Here is a 6,731-nt window from a genome sequence, read left to right on the forward strand (position 1 = left end):
AAACTGTCCTCTCCATCAGACCAGCCATTTTGGGTCTTTGACGTGAGCGCCTTTTTCGCACTACCAGACTGCAATCAATAGTAGGCTACTACATTTCGCCACTAGATGGCAGTCTGTCTCTGCTAGATGTGCGAGGGAATTGGAGTTGCTGCCCATACAATTTTGAAGCACTTTAAATGCCAAGAGACAATAAAGCAAGAAAAGTGATATCATTCAAATGTTACTAGCCTTAAATGGAAAAAGAGAGACATTATATATACAAAAGAAAGTATGTGGAATCTCCTTCAAATGAGTGGATTTGGCTGTTTCAGCCATATCCGGTGCTGACAGGTGTATAAAATTGAGCACACATCCATGTAATCTCCATAGACAAACATTGACAGTAGAATGGCCTTACTGAAGAGCTCAGTGACATTCAACGAGGCACCGGCATAGAATGCAACCTGTCCAAAAAGTCAGTTTGTCACATTTCTACCCTGCTAAAGCTGCCCAACCGGTCAACTGTTATTGTGAAGTTGAAATGTCTAGGAGCAACAACGACTCCGCCGCAAAGTTTTAGGCCACACAAGCTCACATCTGTAGTCGGTTGCAACACTAACTACCGAGTTCCAAACTGCCTCTGGAAGCAACATCAGCACAAGAACTGTTCATTGGAAGCTTCATGAGATGGGTTTCCATGGCCATGCAACCACACACAAGTCTAAAATCACAATGCGCTATGCAAAGCGTTGGCTGGAGTTCACCACCACTGGACTCTCGAGCAATGGAAATGCGTTCTCTGGAGTGATGAACAACGCTTCACCATCTGGCAGTCCGACGGATTCATCTGGGTTTGGCGGATACCTGGAGAACGTTACCTGCCCCGATGCATAGTGCTAACTGTAAAGTTTGGTGGAGGAGGAATAATGGTTTGGGGCTGTTTTTCATGGTTCGGGCTAGGCCCCGTAGTTCCAGTGAAAGGAAATCATAACGTTACAGCATACAATGACATTCTAGATGATTCTCTGCTTCCAACTTTGTGGCATTAGTTTGGGGCAGGCCCATTCCTGTTTCAGCATGAAAATTCCCCCATGCACAAAGCGAGGTCCATACATAAATGGTTTGTCGAGATCGGTGTGAAAGAACTTGACTGGCCTGCACAGAGCCCTGACCTCAACCCCATCGAACACCTTTGTGATGAATTGGAACGGCTGACTGCGAGCCAGGCCTAATTGCCTAACATCAGTGCCGGACCTCACTAATGCTCTTCTGGCTGAATGGAAGAAAGTCCTTGCAGCATGTTCCAACATCGTGTGGAAAGCCTTCCCAGAAGAGTGGAGACTATTTTAGCAGCAAAGGGGGACCAACTACATATTAATGCCCATTATTATTTTATGAGATGTTCGACCAGCAGGTGTCCACATATCTTTGGCCACGTGTGTTGTATTTTCACATGACCCTCCCCTAAATTGAACATCTTACCCCCTCATAGAATTAACTCGAATAAATGCTTAGACCACAACAACAAATAACTGTATCAACCCTGTGTTTATAAACGTGGATATCTACTTTGCTTTTGTGGCACAGTCGTGTCGATGCCACGCAGGTTGAGGTTTCACCGATCACCACAGAGGAGCTCACTCTCCCTGCTTGTTTCACTTCTTCACGATCAGAGCCGGTTACAGACAATGATCAGATTTTTCAAAATTTTGGTGCCATATTTATAATTATCTAAAATTTACCGAAAACATTTTCCACCAACAAGTTTCTGTGACAATGCACTACACAACCAATAAACAAAAGGTACCGACATGGTTTGCATTTCAACACCACAATAAATAGACAATGTCAATCTCGACAAACAGAAAACACATCCCTCCCTACTTTGTAGTCTTGCCGGTGTGTCGAAGACTTGGTGACAATCTCTGAATGCCATTGAACTTGTTGGTGTTTTGGAACAGATGTCTATTTCCATTCATCAAATTTCCTCTGCACAGTTTGGATTGATTGATTGATTTTATTTGCCAGTTTAAAAAAGTACATATATACACAAATCATTTTTATAGTGACCGGGATTGCACAAAGTCAGGGACTGGTTTCCATTGTGGTCCCTATTTGCTGCAGAATATACTACAGTAATATTAGGTCTGATTGCAAGTCTAATTTACACATCTCCATCCGGCTTTCTGGTGTCACCTTGTTTTTTTTAACATAACTACATCTATGGGCTTTTATGTTTTTCTGTCGTGCGTAATGTGTGGTCGCCTAAATAATAGGCTATGTATTGGATGACGGTACAATCACTTCGCTTTTTTGGGTTTGGGCTCAAAAAAATATATTTAATGTAGGGCTCATAAAATGTATTTAATGTATGGCTCATCTGGCTCAGGTAGCATCAGACTTGAATTTTCATGCCGATCAAAGCTGTAATCAAATCCAGACATGTTAATAGGCTTTATACGCTTTACACTTCCGGTTTGGGCGTGTTACCCGCGAGAAAAAGGATTATACTCGGGATGGAACATTTGTAATACAGGGAAAATATTCTACACTAGTCTGTAGTTTATTTAGATATTTGGGGCTGCTGGTGAACCATGATGTGCTGGCATAATCAAAGTGACACTGAACAATAGCACTTGCGAGAGACTTTAGGGTGTCAAGGTATGTACATTTCACGGTTTCAAAATTCAAATTGTATCGCCGGACAACGTGACCGGGAAGATTTTAATTTACCAGACATTTGAGAAATTTACCAGACATCCATATGCATTCAGATCCGATTTGGCGCAGCCAGCCCCACCCAATAAACGAGGGATATTGGTCAAATGAGCCACGTGTACATGTCCTTTTGTATAATGATAATCATTATATTGTTCGATTATAGGAGTAACTTTGGTAGGAATGAAACATTCTTCCTCACCTCGAAGTTCAACTGTCTGAGTCAGTTGTAGCGCTGGTGCGCACCGCCTTCATATCATAGGCTAGCAGCAGCTAAAGTTTAATAATAGCCACACCAAACATCCACAAACATTTCTAAACTTTATTAGGGTAATATCAAAAGTATGTCAAGCCATTGCTTATAGTGAAAATATGAAAATATCTACTTTGAAACAAAAGTATACACCTCACACACGTGGTTGTAGTCGTAAACATGTCTACTTTGAAACAAAAGTATACACCTCACACACGTGGTTATGGGTTAAAATGCATAAGACACCTGTGCAATGTCAGATATAGAGTTGAAATGTATTACATTTTGAGTTTGCGTACAAATATTACACTTTATACACATCACAGAAGACTGAAATATAACAAAACAGTTTGACATAGAATTTAGATTTTCTGCAGCTTTAAAAAAAGTTGATTAATTATAGAATCGTGAAAAATATTAGTAACATTCCACCCATGAGGCCACTAAGTAATTTGACTGCAGGAAATGTCTCAACAGAATGAAACAAAACACTTGCAAACGGGTTTAAACCTTAACAAAAGTTTTGAACAAGGTATATTGCAGCAATTACTAAAAACGCAAGTGCCTACCATATCCAAAAATGAAAGAAATAGGCTTATGTTATGTATTTTACAACAGACCTACTTATAACCTATCTTAAACAAAAGAAGGAGCTCAAAATTAAAAAGACAGATATCATTTAATTAGCCAATGAAAATGTCTCAACAGAATTAAACAAAACAGGTTTAGCATAAGAACTGTTTTCGATTAATAAATAGGCTTACAATAATAACAAGGATATACAATAATAATTATAATAATTATGATAAAAAACAAATTATTAAACTACGTTTTAGTTCCAAAATTGCATCCTACCTAAATAGGGAGTTGAACAGTAGCCTGCATTCTTAAAAAAAAAAAACATTTTTAGTCCACTACAATATTAAAACTCGCATAAAATTCCTCTTGTAGGCTTTTCACTAAAGACATCCTCTTTTTCATCTAACTTTTGTTTGACTTGGAAAAGGCCTCCATCTTTGCAAGTATCTGTAGCCTAGACACTAGGCCAAGGCTCCTCTGTTCCTCTCTCTCCTCAGCAGCAGGCGCACGTGTGCGTGCGCAAGGCGAGAGAGATTGGTACTGAAGCGCCAATTCGGGGTGTCGGCTATGATAGACAGCCTCTCCAGGACAATTTTTCCTGCTACAGTTTTATTTATCTGCTTTAATTTTTAAATTCTCAGCCAAATGCAGGCAAGTACCAGCTAAGGGAACACATGGAGCATGTTCCCATCAGAGTTGTGTTCTATCAAATGCACTTCTTGCAGATAAAAGTATGTGTGTAATTATGTAGTGCACATGAAAATTCCCATGTATCGAATTAATGTACCGGGTTTCCATCACATTTTCAAAGTCCCACTTATGGTTTTGTCACAAAACATGTTACGTAGCGAATGTGCCCACTCTGTTATTGGCGGGTGCGCTCTAGCCAACAGTTTACAGTGCAGGTATAGCCTACTACATGATGAGATTATTATGGACAGAAGTGCCACGTTATTTTCATTTTTTTTTTTCAAATGGGAGCCAAGCGTCGATCACCATGTCACCAAAATAAGACCCTCGCTATTTATTGAAAGCATCATTAACTTCACCACTGAGCAGTTTCACCACCCTGTGAAGTTCATCATAACTTACTGCATCTGTAGCCTAATAAACTGCATGCTTTCCCAATGATGTGGTGACATTGTTATCAGACATGTAGGCTACTTTAGTTGCATAAAAAGGTTGAAAGGAAACCTGGTTAATGTCAAGCCATTTTGAGGATGCTGGATGTATATGTTGAATGAATGTGCGTATGCCTACATGACACTTTTGAAGTAGCCTAATCTGATTAAAACATTGTAACTGGATGTGTTTATGCCATATATAAAAAGGTAATACATCTGAACAGTTACATTATACATATCTTGGCTATGAAGCGTTAGGTTCTAGGTGTTTGAAGAATAGCCGGAGAGGATTGGAGAGGAAGCAGAACGTGGTAAACTTTCCTGGACAACTGGGCATGCCGGGAGCATATGTGGCCACATTATTATAGGACGACTTGGGAGAATGATGTTCTCAACAAACAGCGCATTCAGTATCAAAAGTTTTAAAAAATACAGCCAGAGTGGACTGCTACTGTTCCTTTCTAGACCTTATAAACTGTCAAAAGTAGACCCACAACTGATCCAAATCTAATGGCACATTCATATCACAGTGCTTTTGCACTGTTATTCAAATGACACTTTCACTGCGGCATAGAGTAGGCTAGAATGTTGACGCAAAGCCACAAGAGCATAGAACATATTTCAAACCTTGCTTGCTAGGGGGGGTAGTTGCAGAAACGTTGGAATGGTTATTAAGTGAACTTCCTCAATAGTTGGTCCAGATGATCCACCGCCTCCAGAAAACGGTGCCACCTGGTGTTGTAGGCTAGCATAGGTAGGATAATTGTATTGTCCCTAAACAAGATCAGTAGAGCTTTTTGAGTTGTGCGTCTTCACGGTTCTTTCATGCGCAATGATGCACCTGGCCTCTCCGCTGCCTTTCAGCTAATCCTATTTGTTCTTGTCCATTCATATAAAAAATGTATGCAGCTTTGAATGTTTTTATGTGTGGTATGATTTCTAGCTAGCCTATTGCAGATCTGGACAAACGGTCCAAATACCCTTATTGCCACTTTGAATTGTGTATGGAGGGCAGGATAGACTGTTAGACTGAAACTATGCTGACCTGTGGTATACTAAAAGTTAGCATAAGGAAAAGCATAGTGCATAATATCTTGATATAGGGGACGCACATGCAAGCAGATGAGGAAATTTGGCTTGGAATAAATTAAATAGTAAAACCTGTAAAAGAGCGAATGAAAACCAGGGGGAAAAAACGCACTACCCTCCCCTGTGCTAAAAAAAACAAAAAACAAACACAACACACCCCAAAGCTAAATAAAACGTTTGACAACCCTCCCCTATTTTGGACCCCCCCTCTCCCCCAGTAAATTGCGATTTGTCCCTGGTTTCTCCTTGGCTGTCCCATCTATGCCCCCCTCCATTGAACCTCCACTGCCTTTCCAAACCAAACTGCCTCAACTTCATCCCAAAATGACGGCTTTCAATCTCCACTATTTCCATTTTTCCACTATTTCCATTTTTCCACTATTTCCATTTTTTCGTTTTTTTTCTCAACTTTTGACGTGTTTTGAGATTCTTCGAAAAGCGCTGTACACGTAAAAGAAAATGTAAGTAAAATGTAAAAGTATAACGATGTTTACAATTAAATCTAGCCTCTTAGCAAGGTAGTCAATTTTTTTTAACTGTAATTTTTGCTCAAGGTAAAGTTTGAAACATACCCATTTGAAAAATATACTACGAGATCAAGATCATCCCAGAATTTGAGTATTACATGACATTCCAAAAAAAGGTCACGTTACGACAAAAAAAAAATAATTGTGCACTTCGAAATCAAGGCATTTGTTGGATATATTATGTATCACCTTCAAATGGACGTCTCTAGCCTTACTTGGTATACAAAACCTGTAAGGCTTTAACCATGCTTTTTTTCAAATCTATGTAATCAATTCGAATAAAACTTCACTTTTGGTGTTGCTGCCACAAGTATTCTGTCTGCAGCACACATTATGACATCACTTTCGTATGGCAATGAGGAAACCTTCCACATAAAACCCCCCCATTTCAAAAACATTGCCATGAAGATAACTCATTTGAAAAGTCCATTTTTTTTATTGTGCTTATAAACAAATGCAAGA

This window comes from Oncorhynchus keta, chromosome 1 (assembly GCF_023373465.1).
Source record: "Oncorhynchus keta strain PuntledgeMale-10-30-2019 chromosome 1, Oket_V2, whole genome shotgun sequence".
NCBI lineage: Eukaryota > Metazoa > Chordata > Actinopteri > Salmoniformes > Salmonidae > Oncorhynchus > Oncorhynchus keta.